Here is an 18,209-nt window from a genome sequence, read left to right as displayed (position 1 = left end):
TTAACTGAATAACTTTGATGAACTTACCCCTATATTCAGCCATGTCAATGGCCACGTTATTGCCCAAATTAATAAAATTCAATTGCAACTATTGGGATTTACTCCTAGCATAATTGAGGACAATATAATTTCATTCGTTATGAAGGCAAAGCAAACACGCGGAAGTTTCATACAAATTGAGACATCACGACTGCTTTTTACTAGACTTTCGAAATTGTCAGCTTTTGTTGAGATGCAGTCTCAGCAACTCGAAAAATAAAGAGCAAACACGGATATCAATCACAATGTTTCAAAGTAACTGGTGGATATATTGAGTTAGTCAGGTAAAAGCTGATCACGATTTCCTTTATTTTCACTGTTGTCCACCCCCCTTCCAACCCTTATGTAAAGCTCCTCAAGCGGCCTTTATGGGTGTAATAAATCATTAGGATTAAAAGAAATATCATCACCCGTAGTTGTTAGTTGTTTGCGTGGCGAGGCCAAATGCGATCTGTGATTCATTGATACAAAATGCATCCGTACTGACTGGCCTAACTATATGCGATGTATGGTATTTGTCGAGAGACAAATAGTAATTCACCAGGTGAGAAAATAGACACTGGCGTTTCACCTATAACACTCATTGTGTATACACACAAGAAATAGGCCAGACAAAAGCATTTATTGCGGCTTCCAACACAGCTTATCACACACAAGAAATATTTGTTCGGTGTACTTGCATGTATTATAACATATTGCCTAATAAAAGAAGTCGATGCACTGAATCCAGTCGACTGTTTGCTCCGCCGAGTATCGGTGCTGCCTCACTGCCGCCGTGCATTGACCAGTGGGCTGGGAATCAGACATACGAAAGGCGATGCTTAATCGCCTCTAATACAGCAAGCAGATGAAATGCGAATACGCTGGTAATGACAACACCTGGTGAAGCTTACAGTTGTAAGAACCTTCAGAGATTGACGGGGTGGAATTCCCCCTATAGAAAACTGCAAGTGGTGTGGCAAAGCCAGATCTCATTTCTCAAGATCTCAAGCATTATGCACAACATTTATTGTTCGAAACTAATGCGTTTATAAAAATAGTTGTGCTGTCAATACTATTAGTTAATAGTCTTATAACTGGTCACTGTAGTGTTCAAAGAAATAAGTAGTCATGATGCTGCGGCAGTGGAAGAGTCTATTAATATGGTATAACTTGGCCGCTTCAATTTTTAGACACGTACCTACACAGATGAGTCCTAGTGCCAAAATAAATTTTTAAAGACTCTAAGGAAGTACATCAATCATATTGATCACTTGCTTATTATAAACATCGTCATTATTATTATTATCAGCCTGTGTACGTTCAGTGCTGCATGAATGCCTCTACCAGTGATCTCCCATTACTTATCTCATGTGCCAGCTGACTTATCCCAGGCGTGCAAAACTGCCTATTTGCATCCGACCACCTGGTTTCTTCGGCTGCGCTCACCTTCTCTGTGCAACCATCCCACACCTCTCATGGGTTGCCAACAATCTGCACTACGTAGTACATGTCTTTCGTGATGGTGTAGTCATCCCTCTTTTGCTGCAATGCGGCAAGTGCTCTTTGGGTATTAATTGTGTCATCGGTGTTACCTAATGAGTGCTTTCGTAACAAACGAGCTTAGTCTATTAAAAATGAACTCACTTGGTGAATGCTGTCAATACCTAATTTACGCGACCGCAGTCAATGGTCAATAGCGTCCTCCGAACTAGCAACGAACAGGAGTTCACTGGCTGCCTCAAATCCTTCACGCCTGTCTGAAAAGAGCCGAATGTGTGGGCACGCCCACGCTTTTTGTGACACGCCATTTTACCTAGACTAGGGCAGCATCTAGCTTGTAATGTGGTTCAAGATTTCCATGTAAAGAGGAAGATATACGTGGTGTGTTTGTCAAGCGGTTATCGCTCTCAGTGGTAAAAGTGTCTTACACAGGGGTTCATTATCAAATTAATACAACGGATGTTACGCCAGCGCGAACACGTCAATTGTGCTCTCTTGACTGAAATGGCGCCGCTATCTAGGAGAGGCGAAGCGACGTACTGCATCGTTACAATAACAAGCGCTGACAGTGAGCACTTCGGCATGCTGTGTGCACCCGAAGCTCCAACGTGCTGTAGCCTGGTGTAGGTGGTGTTGGCATTCCCCTGAGATCACGACAGTTTCCACAATATGGTTTGCCCTTTGCATCCGCTTATCCTATGACGCCGGGTTGCCCACGCAGTGCCACTTCAACATGTATCAGTAGAGCTTACATGCGGCCTACTGATTCGTTTGTGATGGAATCAACTAAGAAAACTGCTGCGCTAAGTGACGCAGGAATGGAGGGACGTCGACGGGCGAATCTCGCTTTCGTCCGGAGACACGCCAGCGTGAAGCAGAACGCCTTTGCGCCTTCGTTGCATGCGCTGCGAATTCTTCACTCGCATTTCTGAAGCTGAGCGCATCGCAACTCAACTGGCTTCCCAAGACAATAATTTATGGGGTTTTACGTGCCGAAACCACTTTCTGATTATGAGGCACGCCGTAGTAGAGGGCTCCGGAAAGTTAGACCACCTGGGGTTCTTTAACGTGCGCCTAAATCTAAGCACACGGGTGTTTTCGCATTTCGGCCCCATCGAAATGCGGCCGCCGTGGCCGGGATTCGATCCCGCGACCTCGTGCTCAGCAGCCCAACACCATAGCCACTGAGCAACCATGGCGGGTTTCACAAGACACTATGATACCGCACTGAATTGCTCGTATCTTCGCCTAAGTGAAGCTATGTTCACACTACGGTCGTAACGCGCGTAACAGCTCTTTCGGCGTATCGAACGTAACGGCTGTAATAAACGTTACGGCAGTTAAGCCGGCACCTTTGTTCACATTTGCTGCTGCGTAATTTACGGCTTTTACAACAGGCCAATCAAATTTGGAGCTGCAGAATCGACGTCACCAGCGGTACAATATGGCTCCTGTCAACATGCGAGCGCTGGCCGAGATCGAAGAAATTCACGCTCAAAACAAACTTATAGTCATGTATTCAATCGCCCAAAGACGACGAAGGCAGCGCAGAAGGGTTTGGGTGCGGCAAGTGATTCTCGACCGGGCCGAGGACGGTGACTTTCATAACCTTTTCGCCAAGCTCCGAGTTGGTGACGCTGCGATGTTTCATAACTTCATGCGCATGTCGCCCCAGCAGTTCCGCTTCCTTGAAAACCTAGTAAGACCACTCATCGAAGTTCGGAACACGCATCTGTGGCCATCGATTTCCTCGGCGGATAAACCACATGAACTGAAAACAGTCTCGCAAGGCGCACTGCAAAAATTTTCACGAACATAGACGACCTAATCGTGCGCGCGGAATGGCGGAATGGCACTTCCCGCGCCCGGAGCTGTCAGCAGAAGAGAGGACGGAAGTGTCGTCACCGGTTGTTGAAAACCGAAAGCTTATCGGTCATTGGATGTGTCGCAATGGTCGTAATGGGCTCTATTCTGGACACGCATGGCGGCTGCACAGCCGCCATTATCCGCCATGTTTAATCTCTTATTGGCTGTGGCGAGCTCACGTGCCTTGAAATTTTTGCCGGGAAACGGAAGTTTTGCGAAATGTCATTTTGCGTTTTCATCAAGATGACGAAACGTGACGTGGAGCTGCAAATTTTATGGACTAATACATTTTTTTGGTCCTTGGCAGATATATTGTGATGTTAGCGCTTCAAAAAGAATGTGAGCGGTAGCGTGCAGAAGCCAGTGCAATGCATCTGCAATTGCGCGAATATGTGGTGGCGATTCAAGATATGCGCCATGCCAGCTTGCTGATTGGCTGAAGGAATATCTTGTGAGGAGCGTCACAGGAAGGGCTGTTTCGTAATCGTCAGTTTGACGATGCGTGACGTTGCACTGGGCCGCCATTGCTGAGATTTTCCGCCATAATTTTTGCTGCGACGAGCCGCGCGAATTATGCTAATGAGCAGCCATATGCAATGGCAGCCGAGAGGAATGCGTATCGCCACATTTTCCCCGTCGTTTGGCGCCACGAAAATCTTTTGTTCATAACACGTGCTCATAGTATTTGCATCGCTCTCGGGTGGTGTTGGCATTTGTGTTTGGGGCCATCGTTTTTTAAAAGAACGCGTTTGTACAAAATAATATTGGTTGAATATAGCAAACTTTCAGCAATGTTGTCCACTTTTCACTGCTGCATTTCTATTGTAATCGAGATTAATGCCTTTTCGCACAATCAGACGTTATGACAACGGCCTCTTTCTAATTCATAAAAAGAAATGTACGCAAGGTGGCGCCTTGAAGTTTCCTCCCGCGGTTCGAGTAACTAGCGAAATGAACAAGAGATGGCAGCGCCGGCGCTTGCGTCGCGCAAGTGGTTATCTCTGGCGCCCGCAACGCTATCGGTGATATTCGGCCGTTTCTGAGCCAGCCGAGTCGGGCTGAGTCACTTGCGTTTCACGAAATAGCGATAACGTGGCCTAGAACGTGCGCGCATCACCACTGGTAGGTCGCGTATGTTGTCTCAAGCAAGAAAACAAGGGCATTGGCGCCAACATGCGATGACTCATTGCATTTTCCGGGGACACGCATCCTAGCTATTGAAGCAGACGACGGCTTGTACGCAGCAGACGACGGAAGTGCGAAGCGTTTTCGACGGAACAATCATACGCTTTGAGATAGCTGCTTTGTTTTTACTGCGGAGGAAAACTGTTTTGCTTTACCGATAACGCTATATTCAGTGCCTTCATTTCAGTTTCTTAGGCGAAACGTCAAGTTGGCGTCACGTTACGTAAGCAAAACTGGGCCACCGGCGCCATTTTGTTTGCGTCGCGCCTACGTCACGCACCGAAGAAAATGGCGGAATGTCCAGAATAGCGCCCAATATCACAGTCGTAAATGTTGCCGACCCTTTAACACTCTCAGCCACGATTTTCGCGTGAATTGCGCACGTTGGTACCTCTACGTTAGCTGTCTGAACTAGACGCATACGCTTGTTGCGCTTCCGCTTACGCATGTTACGAAAAATTGGCGCCTTACGAACGTAGTCTGAAAATAGCATTACTCGGCAGCAGGGCACTGCTCGTTAACAAGACGCCACGGTGCAACCAAGCGTGCAACACGGTCGTTGACCCGCAAATCGTGCGCATTTCGCTCCAGTCGATTACAAGTTCACGAAGCAATTTACTAACAGCCCGCTTGGTTTCGCATGTACGGTTTGCGGGCGCCTGTGGTTTATGCTGAATTTGCGCAGTGCTCTGGCGCGTGCAATGCAGTGTTTCCAGGAGAGGTTTCCCGCTCGCGAGTTCTCGGGCAACTTTCTTTTGTTGGGCGATTCTCGAGGATCCCTCTGTAGTGATAGGGTACCACTCATGACTACTTGGAACTTGTCTTATCACGTAGAATAAACATGCAACAGCTTGTTTTACGACACGTTTCACTTTCGTGTTATACGGATTTATATGGAACCACATTTTTTATATCTTGCTAGCACTTGTCAAGTAGAATAATTTTAGCCATTATGTTGGTTTTGCTATCACGATCATGATTATTTTGCATTTTCATTCGTCTATTTTATTTGTATTTATGATAAAACCTTTTCTATACAAATAGTTAAAGTATCAGTGAGTGTTTTGTCGCAATTCTCTTAGCCGTTGTCGTAGAAGCGCTACCGCAGTGCGATCAATTATACTATTATTGCCACGCGTACTTCTATATCTTTATCTCGTGACCGCACTTCACCGGCAAAAAAATGCTGAACTTTATCGCTCCGGGCAAGACGCACCTACTCGTATCAAAAATGTCTTGAATGTCACCGCGCGTTCTATCTATTGCCAGCATTTTTCCGAATCCTGTGCCACCAAGTTGAATGGCTGAGACGAACAATGTTGTCTATTGTGGGAGTCAGCCGAGAACCAGCGATTGCTTTGCTATTTTCGACGAGTCACTTTTAAGAAGCCGATGCGCTTTAGCCGGATATAGGGACCTAAATAAGCCTAAATATACTTTAAATAACCTTTCAGACACTCACACATACATTGTTCTACATTTCTTGCCATTTTCTTTTTGAATGATCGCCTATATTATCATGACTGCATGACATCAACTTTTTTCACTGTAGCACCACCACGGCTCGATTGACGTGTCCACTCTTGGCGTGTCACATCACCATGGAATACCAACTAGCCCGGTATCACACCGTACTTCAGTTAATTTCTTATCTAATTCGCTGAGAAGAGGTGAGCAGCACGCCCAAGTGGAGGGAGTTTTGACGGGGTCTAATAAGAACAGTGAACTTAGAACACCGCATGAGGAGGGTGGATCTGGTGTCGGCGATTGATCCGCTTCCCGGCACTTAGCTTGCGTTGGCTGTTCGAAAATCGCTGCAGTGTGCATCGGAGGGTTCAAAATGCCGCTAAAATGGACCCTGAACAAAGTAAGATTTCCAGAGAAATGTTGTGTAAATGTGTAAAGCTCTCGATACGGTTGTACCGCCACACAAAAGGTTTCATTATGCGCAAATAAATTTACACTCCGGACAGGTATTTGTAACCAGTGCTACAGTGATTGGCGCGCAACGATCTGCTATTCCTTTCAGAACGCGGCCGTCTCCGCGTATTCAGAAGAATTTTCAGTTTTATTCGGCATAATAATGCGTCCTCAGCGCATACGCGTTACTTTGACGTGGTGAGGTTTTCTTGTTTGGTGACGTAGCGTGGAAGACAAGCAAGGTGGTCGCGGTCCAAAAACATTTGACCAATAGCAATGGTTAAAAAGGAGTCGAATTGGGGAAAAGGCACTAATGGTCGAGAAAGGTGTCGAATCTGTGCTAATGGTCTTCTTTCGTTCTGTATAATCATGCATAATCAGCGAGCACATATCATACCAGTTGGCGCATTTTCGCAGTTTTGTTGCAGATGCGTGACAGGCAGTCACTTTCGGTTGTGGCTTGAAAACTTTTGGCCAATCCTGGAAGGCTGATTTCAGAATTGGAATAACAGAGTTTTGGAATAGTTTTACGTTATAGCGCCCCAGGCCTTGTGCTATCTACGAAGCAGTGCCCGGACACGTGCACTTGTTTATCTTTCGTACTGAAAAAAATTGTACGGAAACACGAGGACAAGCCGAGAAAAAACAAGGACGAGCGCTAACTCACAACTGAAGTTTATTCCAAATGCATGCACTGATAGCAAAACTGAAACAGAAGAAAACAAGGCTGTCATCTTGAACATCATCTTTTACCAAGTGTACCCGATTGAGTTGGCCAAGAACCGAAACTCCCTATCATAAAAGCGGACGGAAGTCTAACTGACGCACTCGTCTGCGGTGATAAGCATATGGAAGGCTTCCATGAGCTCATGAACGAGTTGGTCCCTGTGCCTGAATAAAATGGTTGTTTTGTCGAAGAGTGGTTTGAACTGATCTTTATTTTTCTTATCGTTCTTTCTACATGTGGGCCACTGCTTAGAGAGCTTATCAAGGATCACCCCCGAGTAATCTTCGGTGTTGGAGCTCTCTTTGCTTTTACTCGGCTTGTCCACGTGTCCCCGAGCAAACTTTTTCAGTATGCATTTGAACCGACTAGCACAACTTTCGGTTCTCTTAAAAAGAGGGGTCCTGCTGCAGCACACTCATCATACATAACTGTCTCCGACAGTGGCAATACTTCGTGTCGCTGCTTCAACTCAATAGTAAACCAACAACCGTCGACCGTCATCAACAGACGGAATCTACCGAATTTCGACCAATAGCAAAAGTCTATTCTCGACAAAGGCGTGAACTCGAAAATGATTTCTTTATCTCACATTTCATCTAATATTGCATAGTCAGTATATACGTGTCATGTCAGATAGGGAATTCTCGCAGTTTTTGTGACATCGCGCGATAGACAGTTGAAGTCACCCGCCGTGGTTGCTCAGTGGCTATGGTGTTGGGCTGCTGAGCACGAGGTCGCGGGATGGAATCCCGGCCACGGCGGCCGCATTTCGATGGGGGCGAAATGCGAAAACACCCGTGTGCTTAGATTTAGGTGCACGTTAAAGAACCCCAGGTGGTCAAAATTTCCGGAGTCCTCCACTACGGCGTGCCTCATAATCAGAAAGTGGTTTTGGCACGTAAAACCCCAAATATTATTATATTAGTTGAAGTCAGCGCAGCCGGATCTTTTTTAACCAATCGAGGTGCTCTAATGGAACAAAGGGAATAGATATAGCTTGAAATCGCTTTTCCAATATCGCCTTGTGTCTGCGAGCGTCATATTTCATTGGGGCGATAAGCAGATATAACCCTATCGTGTATATTGCTGTAAGACCAGGCATGCTACCAAGGAGCAGGAGGAACACATTTTAATGACGACAAAGGATTAGAGGTCGGCCTGAAGAGCGTGTCTCTAGCCTGCCACTCCTCACTGGGTAAGGAGAAGTGTGAGATATAGAGAAAAGTAAGTGGCAGGTAATTTTGTTATGGTACAATGAACTACTATGTACACATTTTCCAATACACAGATGGGTGCTGTAGACAGAATATACGATGCAGTAATCCTGTCCACACAAAACGTCACCACGCCAGCACATTTCGCACTTGGTGTACGTTTACCCGAATCTAGAGGCGATCGTCTAAGCCAGACTCACATAGAAAGTTCAAGAGTGACTTATGCTGCGTTGGCCATGGGGAACTCTTCTCCACGCACCTAAGAAATTTTCTTCCGAAAAGGTAAGGACTCCAAGTTGACAACGCTAGACTTAGGTGTTCTTTGGTCAGCCGCATATTGAGGGCACACGCAAAGTACGTGAGCTATTGTCTCGGGAGTGTGACAGACCCTGTAGTCAGGGTCCCGTGTTTGCATGATAATTAAGCATGCAAAAAGAAATGCAGCCTTGGGATGTAAACATCTAGGGAAAGCAAATGGCTTGAAATACGGTCTACAGGGCACAATCTTCGGCCAGACCATTCCAATTTTGCGAGACACGGCAAGCAATGAATTTGTATTAGGTAGTTCCCTCGTGCCAGACGAAGTACTTACAGGCACACCCGACCTGCCGTGGTTGCTTAGGGGCTATGGTGCTGGGCTTCTAAGCACCAGCTCATGGGATCGAGTTCCGATCACGGCGACAGCATGGACGAAATGCGAAAACGCCCGTGTACTTCGATTTAGATGCGCGTCAAAGAACGACAGGTGGTACATGTTATTCTGAAGCCCCACATTACAGCGTGCCTCATAATCAAATCGCTATTTTGGAACGTAAAACCCTATAATTTAATTTCAATTGGCTCAGGTACACGCACCGGCTACGTAGTCCTTGGTCGATAAAAGTAGCGATACGGCTTCCGAAGAACATGTTAACATGTTTCCTCCTTACAGTTTTGGTACCTCGATATTTATATGCATGACAGTTCCTTCGTATGACATTTTTGTTGCAAATGTGTCCGAATCACGTGCCGTATATGATTCAGATAGACATGTAAAAAGAAAGGATTACGAAGAAAAAATCCGCCAAACTGCATTGCCTATAGAGAAGGCACCAAGGGCGCATACGATCTTCCGAATTATTTACTTGCACCTATCCAAACAAAGTCCCGAACAAAGACCGAACTCACTCATTGTTGCCATGAGCAATTTGAAAGTTACTTGAAATAATCTCAAGGCGCCCAAAGAAGATAACATCATATAGTCTTCTCTGAACAAAGTCAATCAAGTATTCGCGGGGAAATGATTGACATTCTGCCTGTTTGTAGCGGAACAACTAATGTTGTGCTGCTGTTACCGTTTACCATCCAGCAGAATTGTGTAATGGTTGGCGGTGTCTCAGAGATAACGCTGCCAAGTGCTCATTCTTGCCCGCGAACGTTTATATATCGGGGACCAATGAAAAAGAGAACGGCCAACCAAGTTGTAGCTTACTTTTACTGACTCGGAAACCAAGAGGAAATGCTAGTGTACATTCACAATTTCACGGGCATGCCCAGAGCAACCCTGTCCCTAAGAGAGGTTTCATTACCTGTCCTAAGAGCAAAGTTAGCAATGCATCCATGGGACCCATACCCTTAGCGGAAACTTTGTCCGAACAAGTCACCGTGGACATTACCGGACCCTTAACGCCCGTGTCAACAAAAGTAACCGATACGTATTGACCCTGCTTGATTTTGTCACATGATGTCGAGATGACATGGCCTTGCCAGCCATCGATTGGTCTATGGTGGCTGTAGATCTGGTCAATGTGTATTTTTTTTCGCTTTGGCTTTTCGTTGAGAGAAGTAAATAACCTGGCCATCAAGTATCTCCGCTGGTTGCCTGGACGCAGCTGAACGCCACATAGACTGGACGCGGCATATTCCACGTGTCATCGGCGGATGGAGCGATTTAATGGCTGGAGTAGCCCTTTTGTAGAAGTACAAAGCAAGCAATGCGAAGAAAAGGCACGATTCATAGGACCAGCTACTGCCAACACCCTTCTTGTTTCCGTATCCAGAAGTATGTCCAGCCTGCATGGGGTTGTCTCTTCGCGAGCTTACTTACCGTGATTACGTCCCAATTCTCTACGAGTTGTACGATCTTTCAACATGCTGTGGAACATAGATTGCCAATGCAATGCAGTCAAGCCTATATATGGGCTTTTCTTGGTTTCCGAAGTTGTCTCTAGAAAGAAATTTTGCCTGAGGTTTGCCTCTTGTAAACGTAATTATCATGATTGAAAGGTATCTTTACCTTGGTTTTCCAAAGAATATGCACATAGTGTTCTATTAAATATAGGCCACAGAATCTCACATACGCTACATACGCTGCCAAGCGGGTTTTCCGTGACATCGCGGCGAAACCTGGCAACCGCATTCGAACGTGTCACTAGCCGCAGGGTATGGTTCAGCAAACGTTCGTTGTGCGTGCCGTTGCTTGTATCCAAGGCTTCGTCTCCTTCTCCTTGTTGTTGTACCTGTTGCTGAGCGACGGTGGTAGTTGCAGTAGCTCCGATCTTGGCACGCTTCCCCGATTCGCAACCTTCCGTATAACATGCTAATCGACCTCCCTTTGCTCTGATGTTACCGCAGGCAACTTTGCCTTTGCTTGAGATTTCGCAGCCTGCCGTCTAGCTATATCTACTGCATGATTGGATTCATCGAGGATTATAGCAGTAGAACTTGTGGTTGCCCGCCGTGGTTGCTCAGTGGCTATGGTGTTGGGCTGCTGAGCACGAGGTCGCGGGATTGAATCCCGGCCACGGCGGCCGCATTTCGATGGGGGCGAAATGCGAAAACACCCGTGTGCTTAGATTTAGGTGCACGTTAAAGAACCCCAGGTGGTCAAAATTTCCGGAGTCCTCCACTACGGCGTGCCTCATAATCATCAAGTGGTTTTGGCACGTAAAACCCCAAATATTATTATTTATTATTAGTAGAACTTGTGGGAGGCAGTCGCTTGCGCTGAAGCGCAAGTACAGACAGTCCCGCCGACTTGCCATTCGTGGCAAGACTCGGCTACCAAGCACTGGCGAAGCACCCGCTAAGCCCTCACTTAGTCACGTGGTATCTTAGCGGCGAAGCACCGAGCAAGCGCTACTGCTTGGCCTCCCCACAGCGGATCACATCACGTAACGTCACACCTGCCACACTTACGCTACGGTGGCTCATGGTCTTTGCTACTCGACGAATGACCTTTCCGTGACATGACGTAGTAGAGCTTACACTCTAAGTACAGTAGACGCTAGACAACCTGACGTGTGCTAGAAGTATTCAAAAAGGCATTATGTCCCGCCGAACAAGACCCAGCACCTGAGTTCTAGAGACTGATCTCTTCTCTTAGTTCCCACGATCAAGAACAAACTACTTTTCCAGTAGAACAGGCCCTTCAAAGTCGCGGAAAAACAACCCTTGCGATTACTGCCTCCATGTGAGGCATGGCATAAAACTTTTTCATATGAAAAAAATCGGTGTCATTCCACTCTGTAAAGAAGGAGGACCAGCTAAGCTGTGTGTGTGGGTCCCTAATTGGGAACTGCACCTCCGCCGCTGGTCGGTGCGGCATTGCAGTATGTTCGAGATCGGGCCATGCATGGGAAGTGCTTAACGCCTGCTTCAACTCCCCTGTGAGTCGGTCCGGCACTGCACTATCTTTCGGATCGGCCCACACATAGGGAGTGCTTAAAGCCTGCTTCCCCTCCGCCGTGTGCCAGCCCGTCATTGCATAGTCTTGGTGATGGGCCCATGTATGGGGAGTGCTTAACGCTCGCTTCACCTCCACCATGGGTCGGCCCGGCACTGCACTATCTTCAGGATCGGCCGACATATGGGGAGTGCTTGACGCCTGCTTTACCTCCGCCGTGGGTCCACACGGCATTGCACGTTCAGCAGAAAATAATGCTCAGAATAATATACAATGTAGCATATGACCAGCCATCTAAACCGCTCTTTATGAAAGACAACATAATGCCAATTCATCATCGGTATGCATACCGCCTAATTTCTAAGTACATTACCGAGCTGAAGAATAACATCTCGTTCGTTGCACAACTGGCATCACTGCAGAAAATAAATGTCACGTACGCAAAGAGAAACACCGAAAACCAGAAACACCGTAACAGGTTATATAAAACATATTCTCAGAAGCGCTCTTCCATATTTCTTGAACCTGTGCCAAAATTACAATGTAAATCTCCAACACGTTCGGCCAAAAGATTTGCGTCATTTTGTTTCAGCTATATGCGAAAGGGTGCCACTTTTTGTTAGAAATTTGCGAAATGATATTATGCGCATTGCATTGTTTTTGGAATGATGCATCTGTGTAAAATTGTCATTTGTTTGTGCATTGGGATATTCATTTTTGTCAGTGCTCATATGCTTGTACTGTTCGCCTTTCTTTTTCTGAAGATCATGTATTTGTATCGGGGAGCCGAGAGCCCCTCAAGCTGGCAATCCAGCTTTTTCTCTCTGCCACCCACATCCCTCTGATGGAAAATAAAGGCATTAAATTATGGGGTTTTACGTGCGAAATCACTTTCTTATTAGGAGGCACGCCGTAGTGGAGGACTCCGGATATTTCGACCCCCTGCGTTTCTTTACCGTGCACCTAAATCGAAGTACACAGGTGTTTTCGCATTTCGCCCCCATCGAAATGCGGCCGCCGTGACCGGCATTCGATCCCGCGACCTCATGCTCAGCAGCCCAACACCACAGCCACTAAGCAACTACGGCGGGTTGCTAAGTGGTTACTATTATTATTGTTATTATTATTAGTAGTAGTAGTAGTATCTTCGGGATAGGCCCACGTATGGGGAGTGCTTGGCGCCTGCTTCACCCCCGTCGCAGGTCGGCCCGTCATTGCACAATCTTGGGGATCGGCCCACGCATGGGGAGTGCTTAACGCCTGCTTCACCTCCGCAGCAGGGCGGCCCGGCATTGCATTACCTTCGTGTTAGGCCTACGTATGGGGAGTGCTTGAAATTGTATGTAAACGTGGATGTCAATGAAGTTAGACGATAGTTTTCAACGCTTAGGCGAACACCTTTCTTGTGGACTGCAATGACGTGAGCCACACACCAGTCACCAGGTAAAGTTGCTGTGCTCATAGATAAAGAAATAACAGCTGTTAAGACGTGCGGAGCAAGATCGGAGTAACGGCGAAGAATGAATTTGGCATGCCATCCAGCCCGCTAGAAGGTTTTTCTTTAACATTAAGCAAAAAGGAAAACACGCCTACAAAATATATGAAATATGACACTTGGCACGGAGAGGAGGAGGAGGAGTAAGAACTTTATTATTGCAGAAACTGCTGCACGGTTTCTTCCTGGGTGGTTCCCTCTTACAACGCTCCAGTTGCGATCACCGCTCGCTGGGCCTGGTCGAGGGTCGCCAGTTGCCTTCCCAGGACCAGTTCGGAGAGTCCCGCCTCCCAAGACTGCGTAGTGAGTGTGTGTGTTGTGACTCATGGCGAAATTGCGTTCCCCGGACGGTCGGCACGTTCGTACGTTATATGCGCGAGTGTCGTTGTGTGGTTGCTACACCAGGGACATGTTCGGGACTTATAACTGTCTGGGGAGATTGCGTGTAGACAAGACAAGTGTGGGTACGTGTTAGTTTGCAGGCGGCGCCAGGTCCTTGCCTGGAGTTTATTGAGAGCTTTGTGTGGAGGAGCGTATTGTGTTCTTCCGAGACGTTGGTTCTGTAGTATTTGTTGACGTGTCGGTAATAACTCGTGGGTCGGTCGTCGTTCTGTCGGGGGTTGAAGAACGGTGTGATCTGCCGCTCGGCTACTGAGACCTCGAGCTGCGCAGTCTGCCTCTTCGTTGCCCCGCAGGCCTTCGCACCCGGGGCGCCAGACGATACCGTGGGTCCATTCTAGTGAGCGACCCAGGAATCGAATGCCTTGTATAGGGAGTGTTCCATTCATGTATAAACGACACTCCGCTTGCGAGTCCGTAAGGACGTGGGCGCACCTTCCTTTCCTCTCGGCGTCGCGAAGTGCGAGAGCGATCACTGCTGCTTCTGCTGCTGCGCTGCATATGGCGCGGATGGAGGCAGAGGCTACCAGGTTCCCGTGATTGAGAACTGCGAGTCTGTATTTGGGTCCGCAACGTCGCTACGAGGAATACGGGCTAGCGTCCGTGTAATTTATATCTGGGTCTCTCAAACAGCGCTTGTGCAACATGCGGGCATGCGCTACTCTTCTCTCTTGATTGTGGGTGGGGTGCATGTTCTTAGGGATTGGGTCTACTACAATGTTCTCTCTCGTGTCGTAAAGCAAGAGTTTCTTCTTGCCTTCTTCTTTGCAGTGCTGAGGTGTCAGCGGGAGCCCTAGCCGTTGAAGAAGGTGTCTGCCCTGTTGAGTCTTGTTGAGGCGCTCCCTCTGCGCTATGAGCGTGCCACTTGCTAGCTACTCAAAAGTGTTGTATAGGCCTAGCGCTAGTTATTTCTTTGTGCTTGTCCTTGACGGTAGCTGTAAGGCCGTTTTGTACGCCATTCTTATAAGAGTGTCCATGCACTATGTCTCGCTTTTGCGCTTGACCTTGATACTGGGGTGCGTACGTGACATGGCTGATGACGAGGGCTTGTACCAGTAGTGGGGTTTTGTCTTCTTTGAAACCATCTTTGCTGCGCGCTACTCTGGCGATGAGAGGTGCGATGCTTCTTATAACGTGATTTAATTTCTCTGAGGCTATCTTTATGCCATTGTTCTTCTGGATGTGCAGATCTAGTAAGCGTGCGGTCGGGACGCGCTTTATAGGTTGCCCGGCAATCTCGAGATGTATTGGCGGGGCTCGATGTTCCTTAGTTTGCTTGGGCCGGACTTGAAGGTACTCTAACTTTTTTAAGGTTTCTCAAGATGGTGTTGATGATCCCGTCGGGACCCGGTGCCGTGTTTTGCTTGAAGCTGCTTTGTAAGGGCTCGCAGGGTATATAGCTTAGGGTTCTCAAGATGGCGTTGGTGATCCCGTCGGAACCCGGTGCCGTGTTTTTCTTGAAGCTGCTTTGTAAAGGCTCGCAGGGTTTCATAGCTAAGGTTTCTCGAGATGGCGTTGGTGATCCCGTCGGGACCCGGTGCCGTGTTTTTCTTGAAGCTGCTTTGTAAGGGCTCGCAGGGTTTCATAGCTTAGGTTTCTCAAGATGGCGTTGGTGATCCCGTCGGGACCCGGTGCCGTGTTTTTCTTGAAGCTGCTTTGTAAGGGCTCGCAGGGTTTCATAGCTTAGGTTTCTCAAGATGGCGTTGGTGATCCCGTCGGGACCCGGTGCCGTGTTTTTCTTTAAGCTCTGAGCTGCCGCGTATACCTCCGCATACGTGATGGGTGCATCAAGTATCTCGTTCGGAGGTCCGGATATTGAGGGTATGGTTTCGCCTGCCCGATCCGGATTCCCGTGTATGCATGCTGCAGTTCTTGTATGAGTTCATCCTGGGTTCCCGGATATTCGCGAACGAGGTTTCGCAGGGGTTTTAGTATGTGAAGGATCGATGATGCTGCGCAGTATGTTCCATGTCTTTTTGGTGCTTAGCGTGCCTTTAAGCGAATCGCACAACGTGCGCAAATTGTCCCTGTGAATCTTCAGGGCATAATAGCTGGCCTGTTTAGTGGCATTCGATATCCTAAATCTAAGTTTGCAATTTAGCTTCTGTTTGCGCCATCTTGTTGTGAGGCCTCTAGATGCATCCCATTAGTGTATTAGATTGTTGCCGGTTGCCGGCGTGTCGGTATCGGTTTGGTAAACTTTAGTGTTGGCGTCATATAATTCTTTGATGCATTGGGCCCACTCCTTGATCGTGGTTAAGCCGCCTTGATGTTCCAGGAATTGCGGACTGGAAATCGAGCTGTTGCCTCTCCCTAAACTTAGGCCAATCGGTAATTTTGGCCTTCCCTAGGGGTCGGCGTAGTTTGGCCGAGGCCCTGGTGATTTCGATAACGTAGTGATCCCAGCGAGTCGTCTAGGACGCTCCAGCTTGTTCCCACGGTATTGTTGGTGATGGTGAGATCACAGGCGTGTCCTTGCTGGCGCTGCTTCCTATTCGAGTAGGCGTACCTGGTACAGTAATTAGTGTGTATTCGGGGTGCTCTATGGCTTCTATGAGCTTGGTACCCTTGGTGTCTGCTTTCGAGTTGCCCCAAGTGTTGTGCTTTGCATTGAAATCTCCCGGTATAATTGGGCGATCGCGGTGTTCCAGCATTCCCTGTAGGTGCCGGAACAATGACACGAAGTCAGCCTTTCTGTCGCGGGGGAGACGTATACGTTGCATACGACTTGTTTACGTCTCCACTTCTTGACAGGCCATACAGTGGTGATGAGAAGTGGGATTTACGCACCGGGGAGCACTGTCAGCGTTGTTGCCCAATCTTTGCGGGCGAGCGTTGCCACGGTTCGGTAACTGGGGTAGTACTGAATTTTATACCCCATAATTGGCTTCGGTTGCTCTCCCGCCTCTTGCAGGCAGATAATATCCTGAAGTGCTAGCACCGCCTGTACGTATAGCGAGAGGGATGCGTGCTTGCTTTTAATGTACTTACAGCTGCAAGACCAGATTGTGATGTTTTCGCTTTCCATTTGAGGTTTACGGGCTATGGTGAGACTTGGACGGTATTCTGCTCTCTGTGTCGGAAGTTAGCTTGCTACAGTCATCTGTCTGAGAGCGTATTTTACTACTTTTTCGTTTATGCTTCGGTCCCTTGATTAGGGATTCGTTAACATATTTCTTTAATTCTTGGAATTCCGAAGAAACTGTTGAAATTGTTGCTGTATTTGTTGTTGTGATTGTTGCAGTGATTGTTGCAATTGGTCCTGGGTTATCAGGTTGCTCTCAGACGGTGAGTGCACCTGAGGCTGCTTTGGCTGTGTTCTTTGGTGGGAGGGTGGCAGTTGTGTTTGTAGTGGCGGATGTCCGGTGAGAGTGCTTAGCTGTGGTAATTGAGATTGTGGCGATCACTCACAGGTCGCAGCGTGCGCCCATTCATGCATGGCCACTCTTTTCATTAAAGTTTCGATTTTGTGCTCGTAGTCGGTTAGACGCTGCTTTTGCTGTCAATTTTTCTCAATGACTCTCTAGTACTCTGGATTTTGTGTGATCAGTGTGGATGTGTTTTCTGGTTTGGGAGAGATGACTTCCGCCCAGCTTACCTCGTGTGAAGGCTTCTGCTTCCTTGCTGGAAACGATGGGTTCCTTTTGGATGTCGGTGGTGCCCGATGCTCGCGGCTCGCTGACCGGGAGCGGGAGCGGGATTGGGTGCGGGAGCGTTGCTCGGTATTGACCGGCCGGCCACGAATGTCCGCCCTGCAGGCCTCTTCTTCGTCTTCCGAGGCAAACCATCGTGAGGCTTTCGACTTCATCGGGGCTGACGATGGTTTGGGTCGGGGTCGAACCAATTTGAGTCGCTGCTTGCACGAGTGGTTACCGGTTGGGTGAGCCTCCACGCACGAGTCGCATTTTATCTCGCATTTGTGGCCGTCGTTTGGATTGAGCAGTCCGCACAATCTGCAGATGGGTTTGTCTTGGTTTGGGCACATGTCGGTGCGGTGGCCCTTTTCCCTGCAGATCTTGCAGACTTGGAGTGTAGGTCTAAATGAATGGCAACGGAGTTCACCTCCGTAGTAGTACGCAAATCGTGGTGGATGGGGACCTATGAAAGTCAGCGCTGTACTTTGAGTGGCACCCATCATCCTGGCTGTAAGGATTTCCACGCCTTGTGTTCTCACTCTGAGGTGGGCCATGAGGGTTTCGGTGGTTGTGTGCAACGGTA

The 18,209-nt window shown here is 47.8% G+C and overlaps 1 long non-coding RNA gene across 1 annotated transcript in view; it reads right to left on the bottom strand.

The window, feature by feature from the left end:
• Positions 1 to 642: 642 nt before the first annotated feature.
• The window catches only part of LOC135909584 (uncharacterized), a 74,512-nt gene continuing 56,945 nt past the window's right edge, over positions 643 to 18,209 (bottom strand). Inside the window, exon 4 of the long non-coding RNA XR_010566746.2 lies at positions 643 to 831. This is a non-coding gene — a long non-coding RNA (uncharacterized lncRNA). The remainder of the gene's footprint in view (positions 832 to 18,209) is intronic.

This window comes from Dermacentor albipictus, chromosome 7 (assembly GCF_038994185.2).
Source record: "Dermacentor albipictus isolate Rhodes 1998 colony chromosome 7, USDA_Dalb.pri_finalv2, whole genome shotgun sequence".
Lineage (NCBI taxonomy): Eukaryota > Metazoa > Arthropoda > Arachnida > Ixodida > Ixodidae > Dermacentor > Dermacentor albipictus.
Note: the sequence above shows the minus strand (reverse complement) of the source record. Positions and strands in the feature narration are given on the sequence as shown.